We start from the raw sequence: 17,428 nt of genomic DNA on the forward strand, positions 1-17,428 counted from the left end.
AGTTCTCGTCGTTGAGTATAGGAGGAGAACTGCAGACGCAGGAACTGCGTCATTTTCAGTTCGTTTTTGCTGCGCAATTTGACACGTGTGCAAATCAATTCAAAGGTCGAGTTAGCCGCTACAAGCGAATACGAGTGCCGCTGATCCTTATTATTCACTCGTTCTGTGCGCACATTCGTGTCCAAATGGACAAACCATTGTAACTACTCTACTATTGTGCTTGCACACGCGCCTTATATCCTGTCACAGGAAACACTTTCTTTTGTTGAAAAAGCCCCACGGTAGGCGAGACAACGCACGTGCTTCCCATAAGGTGTCTGGCAAGAGGCAAGTAAAGCTTCGCATTGAAATACTAACAAACTTCGACTATTTCAGTTGGTGTCATGCTCGAAAGCTGTGGCATAACCCGCGCCATTTATGGTCTTTTCTACTTCAAAGGTAAGGTGCGAGCACCTGTCCTCAGTCGCATGAACTTTTTCATGCAGGTTTGGACTCGCCGAACGTTTTGATGTTTGTAACAGTGAAATTCATGCACGCTGAAACGTATAGGACGTTTGACTTCCAGCGACGGCAATAAACCCCGTGAAGAATCGTTCCACCAGGTGGCCGGCAAGAGTTAGTGGGCGGCAACCACTTGGCCGGGCTTCTCGGCGAACGCTAAGCCACGACTTCTGCTTTTTCAGCACGTGTGATTACATTCCGCGCTGCCTACAGTAACGCAATAGAAAGAAGAGCCGTTCATACGAGTTTGAGATGTATTTAGTGGGGCGAAGTGGTTAAATGATATTGACGATGATATTAATGAAACCGGTGGCCGCACATTGACGAAATGACGAGTGACCATGGAATCATCGACTGCATTTCAGTTAATGTGTGATTATATTTTATACTGATATCGACAACAATTGCATAACGATCATGCCATGTGTCTAACAGAGTGAATGAGCCGCTATGGACTCAGTTTTATATTACTTGTACGTCATTGCAACGCCTTTACCTGCAAAACGACGTCTGAAGGGCAGCGTATTCTTCCCGCTATACGGCTGATACAGAATGTTCTGGTGGTCCCAAGCATAAGAATTTTGATTGCTTTCAGTGTTTACGCAGATACAGAGGAATTAGAAGCAGCTTAATGGTACGGAATCAAATAGGTGAAGCGGAAAGGAGAAGCGGGGAACACCTGCATTGCTCCTGCTTTTTGCGCTGTAATCTGAATTGACGTACAAGCAAAAATGAGAAGACATTTCGTGAAACCGCTCCGATTTTTTTGCAACGTGTTTTACTTCTGAACTACTGTAGATTCAACGACGCATCGAGTGCTAGTATTCTGTGTTGAGCATATTTCTATTTCTACATGTTTCCGGATTGTCAGCGCGGTCCAAACTCAACACGCACGAGCATTATATTCTTGTAAAGAAGAAATTTACATGCTAATGTTAAGCAAAGGACGGTCACCGTTCGTGGACATTGTGGGTGACTTTGGTAATGAACTATTACGTATACTTTTCAAGCCACCAAGCAATACTGAAAACAAAACACCCACCCCCGCCTCAGCTTGTTTTTCTTTTTCGGAGGTGCATTGTCTTCCGTCGCTTTGTAGTCGGTTAGAACGCTAAGTTTATCTTGGTTTATTATTCTTGAAGCAAAATAACTATACGAGATATTGTCAGCTATTTGATAATCTGGACGTCTCGTGATCGTCGGGGACGCCGGATGTATAGTCTATGATGTCACCTTCAGCTTTCCTTAAAGTTGGGGTGGTTTCGTTCAAATTCCTTGCAACAACTAACGGCGCCAGTCCTGAGTACTGAGCCGTATCTTGTGTAAGAGACGTCGGAAGTTCTGCATCAAAACTTGTGGGAACCACGGGGCTCATTGAAGGTATGGTGGCTGCCGGAACTTCGTTGTAAGGTATCTCAGTATTCCCCTCTACATTCGATGGCGGCATATCGTTGGTCACGTCCCTGTAAACAAGAACAGAATAAAAAGGGGTCAATACGCTGTCTAAAAAAGAGAAAGGAAAGAAATACTGCAACAAAGAGCTTGCAAAAATGACACAAAAATGTAATATCTTGCGAGGTAGAGGTATATAGGAAATATAATATAATGCGCTAAAATAAGCACGTCATTTTTCTCAATTCTCTAAGCAGCTATAATTTCAACCCTCCATCGACTAGCCAAATTGATGCATTTTATTTTGGAATGTAGTAATGGCAACAAAAAAATGAGACTAGAGAATTGGTGAATGACTGCAGCCTTCTGTAACCGCAATGTTACACACACACACACACACACACACACACACACACACACACACACACACACACACACACACACACACACACACGCACACGCACACGCACACACACACACACACACACACACACACACACTTATCATTGTAAATATTTATGGATGGGTTCGCTGTTTTGTAAGCACACTGCGCTGTTTGGTTGTTTATTGGTCAGCTGCACATAGTACATAAATAAACACAGAACTAAAAGAAAGCGCAGTTTGCTATCGAGTTCTCCACTGTGGAGTTGTAATTTTCTTCGAGGGCGCGGCCTTGTTGAAATAAAAATGCTCCAATGGAGTTCTGTCGTTGCCTGCCTGTCTTTCTGCCTGCAAGTCAGCTTGCACCTAATGGTTGCATAGCTTTGTTCTTGATTGAATTCTTGCTTAGTATTTGAATAGAATATCACTGATTTCAGATGTAGTCAAACTAAACTTCAAGAGTACTATCCACAGTTGCACTATCGACATATTTAGGGGAGTTTGCACGTGAAAAGATCTGACAAATAAAGAAAAGTAAAAAGGCAGGGAGAAAGAACAAACAATGTTTCTCTGACCAGTTTGCTCATATTTAATTAATATAAATTACAGTGCAAAGAAGATTAGAAAACAAGAACAATTACACCGTGCGTAGGTAATGGGCCCCGGGTTTCCGCCTTTGTTTGATTTTCTTTTTTTTTTGTGCGCGGTACAAACTAGAGTTCTGGTGGCACTGCATACAAAAGAAATGAAGGAATCAAAAGTGCGAAACTTTAGAGAACGTGTGAACTGCAACAGAAAGAAAGTATGTACTATGTGATTTCAAGAAGTGTTAATATTTTAAAAAATATTGTTGCTTTGAAATTAAAGGATGACGCCTCCGAAAACATTCAGCGCGATATGATGACATATTTCTTAGGCACAATATAGAGAAAGAGAGGCGGATCTACGTAGAGATAATAACCGCTCCGTTTAACACAGGTTGAATGACATCAGAATAACGCGTTATTAGAGTATCCTGGTGCGGGACCTAGCTCTCGCAGCAACAAAGGAAGCCAACGCAAATTTGTTGTGCGCAAGCGTTCTTTTTACACATCCTGTCTGCAGTCTAAGTGTTTCGTAAGGGATGCAGTGAACGATTTCAAGCAGAGCGAGTTTACGGAGCTTTCCACTCGTCGAGAACGCGAACACATCACAATCGGAAAGGACAACATGGACGAGAATCCTCACAATGCGACCATTATGTCGATTTATCGTGTTCCCGTTGTCCTTCCACTTGTCTCACATGTTTTGCACGTCAGCATAAGCGATTAAGTGGCAAAGTAACCACTTAGCTTCGATAAAACCAAGATTCTGTGGCGCCACAACGATCGCCTCTCATTGCACGACGCATGAATCCTGCGCAAGCGCGTCGGTTTATAGTACCACGGCTCCCCAAGGGCATGCGGCGCGTCCTGGGAAACGCTAGACACCATCGATCAACGGCTCCCAGCAACAGCTTATCACGTTCGGCGAGTCTTGTAGCCTAACTTGTTTGTTTATTGATATTTTAAGTGTGACTCATCACAACATTGTGTGACTAATGTGAAGGAAGAAAGGAGTGGGAGGAATCAAGAGGCCAATGCGAATGCGCAGCGCTTCCTGTGAGGGTCGATTTGGAGGAAACGTGGCCATCACAAAATCATTTCCGTTTGGTCTAGAGAATAATAAGAGAAGTCGTAGCGAGAGCGAGATTTCATTTCTTTAATAATAACAACACTTAAATAAACAAGGGCGGCGATTCTTCAAGGGCGACGGTTAGAATGCGCTCACTTTAGATACGACAGTTCGTTCGTGCAGCTGCCCCTGTTTGCAGCTGAGACTCCACACTATACGGCAGATATTTGTCGTCAGGCACAAGTACCGGCCAAATGACAAGGAATACTTGATTTATTCATGAAGTTTAAATTCCCAAATCAATACTGAATCCACCAGAGACGCGGTAGCCCAAAGCTCAGCAGAAAATTTTTTATCGCCTTCTATTATATAACGTGCACATGCCTAAATCGCAGTAACGAGCGACTTCTGAGTTCACTTCCAATAAGACGCACTCGCCAAGTACTTAATAGGTACAGTACTACGTAGTCATGGGGCCACCTGTGGCAGATCAAAAATGTAAAATGAAGTTCACTCAAAGAATAATAAGATACTTGCACCTTGTTGAACAAACAAAGGTACGACGCTTGCCATGAATGCATCGCACGCCCAAGGCTTTTACCGACCTAATACTTACACGGAAACAAATTCAAAGGTGGTCAACTGAGGGAGAGGGCACGCTAAACTTTTGTGCAAGTAGCAGCGACGACAGAACTCACCATTCGACAGAAATTCTCCCTTCCTCAGCAGGGACGCAAACGTGGTTCACCACCCGGCTGCCGTTTCTGCACACGCAGACGTCCTGGACGCAGATTGCAGGGTCCTTGCACGGCGTCTTCGTGCCGCACGGGCGACCCAGAAAAACAGCTGCAATCATTATTGCACACTAGATATAGTGAAGCCAATCTCAGCTCATGCCCATGGAAACAAAAGGCAGGCTGGGGAAGTTCGAGCGACGCAAGTCGAACTCGTGGGCCACGGAAAGGCCTGGAACTTCGACGGAGTAGTTTTCTTTTTTCGAATTTAATTGAATTGTGGGTTTTAATGTTCGCAAAATGTGCATTACATGGACTGCAGTGTCCAGTTAGACTTCGTGGGGATCTGTAGGTGCATCCGCAGGGTGCTGCACAATCGTTTTTGCTTTCTAATGTAATGGGGACGCGGCCTCCGCAGTAGGAATTCTCCACCAACGACAATGCCGAGCAGCTTAACGCCGTATCCACTGATCTAGTGCGTTTGGCAGAGTCACTACTTCCCTTGCGGTTATTGTACGAAAGTTGAATAAGCATGCTGCAAAATGAGCGAAAATCAGGTAGCCCAGCTCAACACACTTGTTGTATATCTTAATTTCTTTAACATTTAAAAACAAAGTGGCGCTTGCTAGCGCAAACCTGCGATGGCGCAGCTGCTACACATGTATCAAATCGCCAAGTTGCCCTATTACCAGCCCGCCCCTGTCTCGTTTGCTTGCGAAGCCTGCAACGTCACCAACTTCAAAAGTACAATTCCTTTAGCGAACGATACGGCTATTTGTGTTGCTTTCGTACAATATAATAATAATAATAATATTTGGGGTTTTACGTGCCAAAACCACTTTCTGATTATGAGGCACGCCGTAGTGGAGGACTCCGGAAATTTTGACCACCTGGAGTTCTTTAACGTGCACCTAAATCTAAGCACACGGGTGTTTTCGCATTTCGCCCCCATCGAAATGCGGCCGCCGTGGCCGGGATTCGATCCCGCGACCTCGTGCTCAGCAGCCTTCGTACAATATCGCGTGAAATAGAATCATGAATGGGGAATTCCAAATTATTACACAACTTTTTCTTTTCTAACAAAGGATGGGGGAAGGGGGTTCTGTCATGCGTCAAAATATGTTTCGCTGTCAAAACACACTACTTTGATTCGCTAGTCACGTGCAGCTTTATTGTAACTTGTGCAAACAGAATTTCTTTATAAATTTTTTATGTATTAGGCGTATTACCCGATGAAATATCTTATTTATTTATTTTTCCGATATTTACTGAAATCCCGGATGATGTAATCATACTGCTAGGTTTCCCCACTGTTAAAAATTTCTACCTCGGATTCTATTTACAGTGCAAAAGCTTTTAGCAGGCTCTAGCGGATTTTGTTCCTTCTTTAGGAGTACCACTGCAAGAAAAAAAAATACCAGTTGGCTATTCAAAAGCAGCTGCTGTAGTATTTAGGTCGGGCGCTACTTTTATGGCAAGAAAACAATGCCATTTGGCTATTCAAAAGCAGCTGTTGTAAAGCTTAAATCGGTACTTTTTTGACTGAATGAAAAAAACGCCAGTTGGCTATTCAAAAGCAGCTGCTGTAGTACTTCGGTCGGGTGCTGATACGAGCCGCCGCAGTTTTTGTTACCGGCGTGATAAGTGACATGCCAAGTGACGTCAGCAGGGGCTCTACAAAAAGCGAGTACCTGCATGAGTGCAGCCGAACAGCGTTCTAGCGGCCGCCCAATAAAGTGCTACGTAGTCTTCTTATCGCTTCTCGTTTTCTTGAGCACACGAACATCACAACTGCCGACAAGGATGGCGGAAGCAAGCTAATACACAGGAAACAAGCGCTGAAGCTGGGCAAAAAAGCACTGAGGCGACGCTTTGAGGAACGCTGGACGCATCCGCACCTACGACACATGGCGACAACACTTGCGAGATGGCAGCCTCTGGTCAGATTGGTCAAGTAAAAGCCTTAGAGGAAACTCTGAGTGAGTGGCTATCTTACGAAGAACGCCCGATTTCCTTTTTTGTGGTGCACAAAGTTTCCGAAGACCTCATGGTGCATTCTTTGCTAAGCATTATCGGGCCGAAGTCGTTCAGCCTCTTGAAGTCTCTGGCCGCACCAGATAAACCGTCGCAAAAGACGTTCTACCAACTAACAGAACTGTTAGCAGTGTGTTCAGTGGGGCTGGTCGGTTCATCTTTAGAATAAAAACAGGAACAGCGCTACACAGGACGAGTGAGATGTCAGCTGCAAGAGATGTCACAGATGTCAGCTGCAACATGAAGGTATCGCACAGTATGTAGCCGTGCTCAGAAAACTCGCCCAAACCTGTGAATTCGGCACCATTTTGGACGAATCGCTCCGAGACTGGTTTGCGTGCGGTTTATTCTGTACCGATATTCAGCGATTTTTATTTGCAGAAGATAAAACGTTGACTTTCCCAAAGGCCGTTGAGCGCGCAGTGGCTCTGGAAGAAGCCAAGAAAAACGTTGAGGAAGCGCACGCGAGAGAAGCTGTCGACGAATTGCACAAAATGGGCCCTGAAGGTGAAACGAAAAGGCAGCGATATTCCGAGCGCTATCACTGCGGCTCGGGCAAGCATTTGTCGCGCGCTTGTCCGCATATCGCCGATAAGTGCACGAACTGCCGTAAGAAGGGCCACATTCAGCGTGCCTGTCGTGATCCCAAACAGAAGCCGGCAAGTTCCGGGAAGTGGGTACGCGCTCTTCGAAGCGACGGCACGGGCAACGTCCAGATGCTGTCTCAAAGAACACGGCGTCCTATCGCCGTCGAAATTCATGGTGTGCCCTTGCGCAAGGAGTTAGAATAGCTACAGTGTCTGTGATATCGCGGCAACACTTCAAGAAACTTAGAACGCCATTGAAGCTGGAACCAACAGCACTGCGACTGAAAACGCACACGGGAAAAGTTGCCCAACCCTGCGGCGTCATCAACACGGCCGTACGATACAAGGACCAAGTCGGCGACTTTCCGTTGTACGTCGTAGACTACGGCGGGCCAGCTCTACTAGGAAGCGAGTGGCTCGAACTTTTCGCTTGGATTGGGACGAGATATACGGTTTACACAAGCTGTGCAACGATTCGCACCCTGACGCAAGCCAAGTGCACCATGGCACGCGACTGAGAGCACTGCTCCAGAAATACAGCACCATTTCTGACGACACCCTTGCAAAGATAGGTGAGCAAGCTACCATGTTTCTTAAGGAAAACCGTCCAAAGTTCCTGAAAGCTCGAAACGTGCCCTACGCGTTACGTTCAGCAGTGGACGAAGAGCTACGAAAGCTTCAGGAAATGGGCGTCATTACGCAAGTTTCCACTAGCGAGTTCGCCACACCGATTGTACCGTTGGTTAAAAAGGACGGCAAAATACGTGCGTGCGGAGCTTGTAGGGCAACGTTAAACACTGTTCTAGACAGCGCAGTGCCCTCTACCTAGGCTGTATGAGATACTAGCTGCACTTGCGGAAGGGCGGTATTTTCAAAGCTGGATCTATAATTGCATATAACAGGTGGAAATGTCGGAAGGCTCTAAAAAGCTGTTCACGTTGAATATGCATAAAGGGCTTTTCGCTGTTATTAGATTACCCTTCGGAGTGGCCTCAGCACCGGCATTGTTCAAGCGCATTATGGATAACATCTTTAAAGGACTTTCTTGACATTCTTGTGACAGAAGCTACTGCAGAAGAGCACCTCGTGAATCTTGAAGTAGTACTTCGAACACTGGCGCAAGAAGGCGTCCAAATTAAAAGCTAGAAATGTTATTTCTTAAGGAAACCCTTCAGTATCTTGGACATGTTATCAGTAAGACGGGCGTCAAACCAACAAACGGAAAAGTTGAAGCTCTTCTGAAAGCCCCAGCGCCCATTAACGTAGCACAACAGCGTTGGCTACTTAGGCTCATTAACTACTATGGCAAGTTTACGCCGCTATTGGCAACGCTTGCTAAACCCTACGACAGATCGTTACAGAAGGACGTCTCGTGGTCCTGTGAACGAAAATGCGAGCACGCATTTCAAACCATCAAACAGTGCTGTCATCAGTCGAAGTTCTTGCGCACTGCGACCCGGAGCTACCACTGCAGCTATCGTGCGATGCCTCTGCATACGGTCTCGGCACCGTGTTATCACACGTTATGAAAGACGGCACGGTAAGATCAATTGCTTACGCTTCTAGGACGCTATCAGAGGCAGAAGAAAACTATAGCCGGGTAGAAAAGGAGGCGCTTGGCTTAAGCTTTGGCGTCAAGAAGTTCCATTTTTTATATTTATGGTCGACAATTTACGTTAATCTGGGACCATAAGCCGCTACAAACAATTCTTGGGCCGAAGAGTGGCCTCCCGGCTATAGCGGCAGCTAGACTACAACGGCGGGATGTAACTCTTTCAGCTTACGACTATGACCTTGTCTATCGAAAGTCAACACGCAACGCGGACTGTTTTTCGCGTCTGCCGTTAGACAAGTGAGGGAGAGGACAGCACGAGTGAGATATTTTATACGCTTCGCTTAGCATCCCTTCCTGTGACAAGTAAGAAGATTGCGCGTTACACAGTTCGTGATCCTGTTCTCAGCATTTTCTTGGACTTCACCAGGAAATGGTCGTCTTCGCAAGTTGATGACAGATTTCAAACCCTACTTTGACAGAGGCAGCGAACTGACTATCCACGACGGGTGCCTGATGCACGGAATGCGAGTGGTCATGCCGCCAAAGCTGCAACAGTTATTCCTGGAGGAGGTACACGAGGGACACCCAGGTATCGCGCGAAGGAAGAAACTCGCCCGAAGGTACGTGTGGTGGCCATCCATGGAAAAATCTCGAGAATCAAGTGAGACACTGCATGTCATGCCTGCAGGATCGCAACGTGCCTCAAAAGGCACCATTTCACCCGTAGTCGTAACACACGTAAGCATGGTCACGTGTACATATTGACTTTGCGGGTCCATTCCGTAATCTCATGCTGTTAGTTGTTGTAGACGCGCATTAGAAATGGCCAGAGGGGTACGTCATGACGGCTGCGTTCACGCAAGCAACCAGAACAAATTTACGCGAATCGTTCGCCCGACACGGCGCGCCGGAGGCTATTGTAAGTGATAACGGCGCACAGTTCACATCGTCCGAGCTCAAAGCGTTTATGAAAAAGCACGCCGTCCGGCAAGTTTTCACTTCTGCTTATCACCCGAGCAGCAACGGATTGGCTGAAAGGTTCGTGCAGACATTATAGAACGCTCTACGCAAAGGCCCAGCTGCAGAAAGTCTTTAAGAAACATTGTCCGAATTCTTGATGGTGTATCGGAACACGCCGCATGCGTCCTATCTTTTTCTTGGTCGTCAACTGTACACTCGTTTGGACGCACTGAACCTCGCTTTATGGCATACTGTCAGCACAACTCAGTTCCAGCAAATGATGCGGCGAAGTAGCGATCATACTGTGTTTCAAGTGAACGATGAAGTTTTAGTGCGCAATTTCAGGAGCGGACCAAGATGGCTCAACGCTACCATCTTGAAGCGGACGGGGCCAGTGTCGTACGAGTTCAAGGTGCAGACACCCATCGGACCCTGTACGTGGAGGCGACACAAGGACCACTTGCTACGAGTCTCTGCGGCGATGACGTCGTCCCCATTTGCGTTAGAGGAGGAGGCCGAAATGTGTTATCCAGCCCTTGCAGTTCATCCACCAACATCAGCCATTTCTCCGAAACTAGATCTGCACCCATGGGCAGTGGAAACAGCCCTACGAAGCGATACCCTCATCGAGTTAGGAAATCACCTGACCGATACCGGCCGTCCTGACTCCAAATTGCGGTCGAGAAAGTGATACGAGGCGCCGCAGTTGTTACCGCCGTGATAAGTGACGCGCCAAGTGACGTCAGCAGGGGCTCTACAAAAAGCGAGTACGTGCTTGAGTGCACCCGAACCGCATTCTAGCCGCCACCTAATAAAGTGCTACGCAGGCTTCTTATCGTTTCTTGCTTTCTTGAACCCGCGATAATCACAGGCGCCTTTTTTTTTATTGCAAGAAAAAAATGCCAGTTGGCTATTCAAAAGCAGCTGCTGTAGTACTTTATTCGGGCGCTTTTTTGATTCATTCAATTAAATCTTTTCAGTGACCTGCCATTTGGTGGGGTGGGCCTCAACCCCGCCTAGGTTTCGACCAAGGGTTGTTGGCCCTTGGCGACTTCTTCGGCTCGCTGAACGGCCCAGAGTGCTGCAGCTCCTAACTGAGCAACCCAGACTGCTAGCGCGCGCGGAGGCTATCACTGTTTGAAGCTGCATCGCCATTATCCTGTATTACAGCCGTACATTCCCATAGGATATGCCCAGGGTGTCTGTAGAGTCGCAATGTCTGCACTTGTCCGTCGTGTATAAATCTCGGTGTATGAAGTGCATAATAGCAGTGCTCGGATAGGATCTGGTCTGTAACTGCCGCCACTCGACAGATTGACTTTTGCTTAATTTGGGGTTCGGCGGCGGCGGCAATGTAGGCCTCTGCAGTTTATGGTGTGTAATTTCGTGAAATCTGGTCATCCGATCTTCCTACTCCCACGCATCGGTAGTCTGTGAGGGGGAGCTAACCGAGGCTCGGTCTGTAAGCTCACCAGCCATGCGGTGCACCGCCTCACTGCTACCGTCTGGTAGTGTGTGAGCGGGTGTCCAGATGAGATCGACACTTTCGTCGTGGTTATTAGCTAAATTTAGGAGTCCTAGTGCCTCTGGGGAGATTCAACCATTGGCGAAGTTTCGTATGGCCGTCTAGGAATCACTGATGATTATGCCCGCTTGTGTTGGTGCTATGGCTAGCGCAACAGCTATATCCTGTGTGGTTTCTGCGTGTAGCGTGTTGACTGTAGCGCACGTCTTGCATTTTCCCTCGTAATGTATCACCCCTGCTGCGTAGATGCCATTGTCTGTATCTATCTGCGTCTACAAATGTGGTATCCTCGCTGTTACCGAATTTCTTCTGTATATTATGTGCTCTGCTTTTCCGCCTACCCTGATGGGCGCTTTTTTGATTGCAAGAAAAAAAGACCATTTGGCTATTCAGACGCAGATGCTGTAGTACTTAGGTCGGGGACATTTCTGATCACGTGAAAGCGCACAAACGTTTCTTTTTTATTCGATCACGACACTATCTTGACAGTTAATTATGGCATAATTTAAACAAATGAAACACCTAAACCGCTCTGTGTACTACATCCTGTTTCCTTAAACAAGTTAGCATTTTCTTGCCTTCCACCATCTTTTCTGGGAAGCTGCACATTACTCATTACTAAGCCATATTCGACTAATTGATGAAACATTACTAGCGTTTGCAGTTTCATTCTGATAAGTGATTATATGAACATTCCAGGAGCTTTTTTTACCTTCGGCGTCGGCGGTACCGTGTTGTTCCGTACAAAGTGCAAGGGTGATAACATTGTCGCCGCGCGCCGTATCCTCTATGAGGGAGTAAAACCATCCGAAGGGAACTAGGAATCGCGGCTCAATTTGGCGCCCTACAGGCCGTGGGGGCATGGGAAAGAAGGAGAGGGCAGTGGCCGAGTTGTTCTTCGGCAGCAACTGCGTATTTTGCGACCGCGCTCAAGGGGAACCGATTATCCCGGCTCAGTGTCGCGTGCTCAAAGAAGGCAAGCGGGCAGGAAGCGCGCCGTCTTCCGTCACGCGCACGGAAGCCCTGGGGGGTGGGGGGGGGGGTTTGATAGGAGGGGCCGTTGTACTTTGCTGCAACGCGTTGCGCGCAGGCTTTATCTTGAAAGCGATCTGCTTTCGGAGCAGAGCCGAAGTGGGCCGAGGGCTCGTAACATTGCGGGTGCTGTTTCTTGTGCTAAGTTTGCGTTGAAGGGATACATAGCACTGACTCGCCGCTGCTGCTGCCGTGCTTGCTCACACTAGCGTCCAGCGTTTCGCGGCAGCTGTCGGCGGTTATCGACTGTAATGTTTTGATGTTTGCCAATGTGCACTGACACCATGCTTACTTTTCTTTAGTAAACATGGTGTAAGCGAAGGTTTCCAAGTTTATACGGCCGATAAAGCTACGGTGGTAACTTCGTAGAGCTGTTTACTAATTAGCAATCGCAATCGATGCTTCCACTTTCGGGCGAAACTGCGAATTTGCAAAACATTTGTGACATTCCAAACAAGGCTTTGTTCCTTCACGTTATGTTAGGCTACGGCGTGGCTCCAAATGGCGCTTAAGAACACGAAGGACATGCAAGGATGCCGTGACAAACACGAGGCGCGTAAAATGCCTTGGTGACCTTGCGTGTGCCACGCGTCCGCTGGTGCCATTTTCAGTCACAATAAGCCGAGATGTCCAAGCAAAAGTTTTGACCGAATAAGTGGAGGCTGCCGGCGCATTTATTTGTCATCTCAGGAAAGTGTCGGCTGCTGGCATTTCGGTTTTTTATTCGGTACCACCGCTTGGATAGAGATGCTCCGAACTCTTAACATACTTATGTTGGTATGTAATAATAAAAACATAATATTTGGGGTTTTACGTGCCAAAACCACTTTCTGATTATGAGGCACGCCGTAGTGGACTCCGGAAATTTTGACCACCTGGGGTTCTTTAACGTGCACCTAAATCCAAGCACACGGGTGTTTTCGCATTTCGCCCCCATCGAAATGCGGCCGCCGTGGCCGGGATTCGATCCCGCGAGCTCGTGCTCAGCAGCCCAACACCATAGACACTGAGCAACCACGGCGGGTTTATGTTGGTATGTGTAATTTTATTTAGAAAGAATTTGCAAACTTGATGCGCCGGTCACCAAGTATCCGATTAGATAAAGAACGAGATTACCTTAGGTCTGCCTAAATATTCGGAACAAGGAGGAAAAAGCGGCGTCAGTATGCACCCTCACAGAAATCTATGGCACGCACGACTGCTAGGCCATAGTGCAAGATGCCTGTGACGTTTCTTACGGGTGCCAGTTACAAGAAATCGGCGTTGCGTTCATCGCACATTCATTAGGAGGAGACAGAAGTGACAATAGAGCTACGCGTGTACAAGATTAGGCGTTGAACACATGTACAATCTTAATGACACATTTTGTATATTTCTTGGCAACCTGCCTTTCGGTGTCCCAAATTGTCTTTATATGTTGTCACGTATCACTAGGCGCAACAAGAATGTTACTTACCTTCGGGCGATGCTCTAATGGGGCTGGTTGTTTCTGGAACGAGAAATGACGCAATACGTCGACGCAAATGAGGCTTTAATTCTCCTTTTAAGGACTCAACATTCTAAGCACTCAAGAAGCAAAACTGAAACTAGGAAAAATACGAGGTCCCATACAGACAGCTTCTCGTAATTGCGCGATATGGATCATTTTTCTAGTGTGATTTGTAAAGTATGATACTTTACCCTCCTCTTTATTGATCTGCACAAACGAAACCGCCATCCTCGACATTTTGTCGGGAATAGGGGTTGTTCGCTTCCAAACGAAACAACTTAGCACTTTTCTCTCTATTCAGTTATATACTAACACAACCGGTGATAAAAAGCCTATGCTTACCTTTACCGTTCGGCTTCAACACTGAAATTAGAGCAAAAAGAAAATATAACTGGTGTTCAGAAGCATGTCTCATGTTTTGTCTGTTAGCATACAATGCGGGACGCCATTTCGGTGCCTAGGAATTACGCAAAACTCCCTGCTCACATGCCATGAGCCAACAGGGCCTGCTCTGAATCTACAGACATTGTAGCACTCTCTACCTTTCACGAGAAAAATTGACATTGAAGTGTCACTCAGCATACCCATATTTTGGCAAAAGAGTGCAAGAGTGCAGTACTTTGGCTGGTTGATTGGAAACGAAGAAAAAGAAGGTAAATTCACAACATTAAAAAGTTCGTTTGCTGCTGTATTTATCGCAGAAAATGGTTTACCAGACGATGTAAGATACAGTCGTGCTATATATATCAGACTTCTTTAAACAGTTGCTTATCCCACGCTTATCTGTCAGCGTACTTTACACAATAGATAGAACTCTCTCGCAGGGCCAAGTGAGCTATTATCAAAGGAAATCTGCCGCGCTCGAGGAACTCACTGTGGCGGAAGCCTACGTAGCTGGCAATGTAGACGATCAGTCCGCAAACGGCCATCCACATGATGAATAGCTGCCAGGCTTTGAAAATGGAGACTTTCTTTTCGAAGAACCTGAGAAAGAATGGGCCCCACTATAAGCACAAGATTGCAATTAAAAGCGTTTGGCCAACGCATAAGAGACAGTAATAGCCGTCGCAGATGTTGTGTGTAACCCTTTCAGTCGTGGTGTTTGCATGTGTGTACGTAACTTTTTTCGCCAGTTCTTTCTTTTATATTTTGGCAAAGGAAATAGAACCTCAGAACTTGGTGTAGAAAAATGCGACGCTTTTGAAACTCAGCGTAGATCTTTGTGTGTTCCGCGCAAAGAGTACTGATGTGTTTGACAGTTCGTTCGGGACTCTTTTGTGCCAAAGCGCCGTTTTCCATTTCTTGGTCATACTTGCAGCACAGTAATGCTTGTTCATCTGTTTGAGTTCGTTATTGAGGTCTTTGTCAGAAAAAGGGATCGCACTTGAATGATAGTACCCCGCAGGGGCGTCTGCGCAAGCAGGCGTTTGGTGTGTTGCGACACCACGTACCCGAGCACACGAGGGTTGGACCCTCCCGCGTGTAGCCGTGCGCGGCTTAGCCGTGTCCGGGGAAAGGGGGATCCTGGGGGTTGAGCCGATGCCGGGTGTTTGGACCATTAAGGCCCCCCGGCGGAGGCAACACGCCTCTTTGGCCTCTGCTTCACGTAGACGGCACCCCCGGACTGACCCACCCGGGGGAAATCGGTAGTCGCCTTTTCCTGTCCTCCTCTCCAATCTTCGTCTTTCTCTCTCGTCTTTTTCATCTTTCCTGTCTTCTCATCACTTCTCCTCACTTCCTAGTTTCTCGGCGGCAAGGGTTAACCTTGTGTAGCTAGCCAGCCTTGGTTAAGCTGTATTTGGTTATAGCAGCGATGTACGGCTGGCGTTGGCAGGGTTTCTATAGCAAGAGCTCCTGTCACGTCCCCCTGTTGGGCTCCATGGTGGGTGGTCGGCATCGCGGCCGAAAACCCAACTGTACTTATGGAAAACGCTTTTCCTAAACTGCCTGATCGCCCTCAGAAACGAGGGCGCACCGAAGAAGTCTTTCAGTTTTTCGGACGCCAAGTCCACAATTTTCCTCGTTTTCATGTAATCCACGCAGAAAAACCAGCTAAACAAGTACGAACAATCTCCCCATTTCTAGTATCTAAGTCCCTCACCGAAGTTTTTGGCCCAGGATATAAGGTGTCGAGGATGGCTAGCGGTGACCTCCTCCTGGAGCTCCGCGACCAGAAGCAATTTGAGAAGCTGCCACAGCTAGTATCATTTGGGGAGACCCAAGTAGTAGTAACCCCGCACCGCACGATGAATACCACCCGCGGCGTTGTCTCGGATGATGATTTGCTGGAGCTCACTGAGGCTGAACTCTTGGAGGGCTTCAGCGAACAAAATGTCATAAATGTCAAAAGAATCAAGATAAGGCGCGAGGGTAAAGAAATTGCGACCAAGCACCTAATCCTCACCTTCAATTCAAGTGTCCTGCCCGAATCAATCGAGGCCGGGTACATCAAGCTCCGTGTAAGACCGTATGTGCCAAATCCCTTGAGATGTTTCAAATGCCAACGTTTTGGCCACAGCTCGCAGAGCTGCCGAGGCCGCCAAACATGTGCGAAATGCAGTGCCCTTGAACACGCAACTGAAGAATGTAAGAACTCTCTACACTGTGTAAACTGTGATGGGGATCACGCCGCGTACTCACGGTCGTGCCCCTCCTGGAAGAAGGAAAAAGAAATTGTAACCATAAAAGTAAAAGAGAATATATCGTTCAAAGAGGCACGAAGGCGGGTAGCATACCTGCCAAAGAAAAGCTTTGCCGAAGTGGCGCGTCAGGGGGCAGCGTCACAACGGCCTCCGGCGGCTGTCCGACCCACAGTCAGTGGGTCGCCAGTTACGCCGTCTGCCCCCGCGGCGGTTGCAGCTAGCGCTGCTCCGCCAACCGAGAAGGGACCATCGACCCCGAAGGTGGGCGCAGCCGAGGCTGCCTCAACCTCCCAGGTCCCATCCAGCGCTGGCAACAGCCGGCGCAGCCAAATCCCCCAGGGAGCCCCATCGACCTCCGGGCTGGTGGGCGCAGGGGTCTTGCCCTCCAAGGCGGGACTCTCCCTGGTGACTTCTCGCTCGCAAGAGCACGTGTCCGGCGCCTCACAAGAGGCAATGGACACTACACCTATCCTCAAGGCGCATCAAGCGCCTAAGGAGCGGCGAGGCTCCCTCGAACGCTCCAGAAAGGGCAGAACCCCTGTTACAGGGCCTCGAAAGAGCTCTGTAACCTAAGGCATCACCTCCCTTTCCATAGACACAGCACTTATTTATTTCCAATATGGCTACACAAATAATTCAATGGAATATCAGAGGTCTTCTTAGGAACCTTGATGACTTACAAGAGCTTATCCAAAAACACAATCCAAAAGTGCTGTGTCTACAGGAAACACACTTAACACCACAACACACAAACTTTCTCCGACCGTATGTCAAGTTCCGCAAAGATCGCGATGATGCTGTCGTATCATCAGGCGGTGTTGCCATTCTTATTCATAAAAGTATTTCCTGTCAGCGTTTACAGCTACAAACGCCCCTTGAAGCAGTGGCGGTTCGAGCTGTTTTTCTCAATAAACTCGTCACCATTTGCTCGCTTTACATACCC

General features: G+C 47.5%; 1 pseudogene; it reads left to right on the plus strand.

Moving 5' to 3' along the window:
- Positions 1-7,189: 7,189 nt before the first annotated feature.
- On the plus strand, positions 7,190-10,599 carry LOC142558404 (uncharacterized; annotated as a pseudogene).
- The last annotated feature ends 6,829 nt before the right edge of the window (positions 10,600-17,428 follow it).

The sequence above is a fragment of the Dermacentor variabilis genome, chromosome 9, assembly GCF_050947875.1.
Source record: "Dermacentor variabilis isolate Ectoservices chromosome 9, ASM5094787v1, whole genome shotgun sequence".
In the NCBI taxonomy this organism is placed as follows: domain Eukaryota; kingdom Metazoa; phylum Arthropoda; class Arachnida; order Ixodida; family Ixodidae; genus Dermacentor; species Dermacentor variabilis.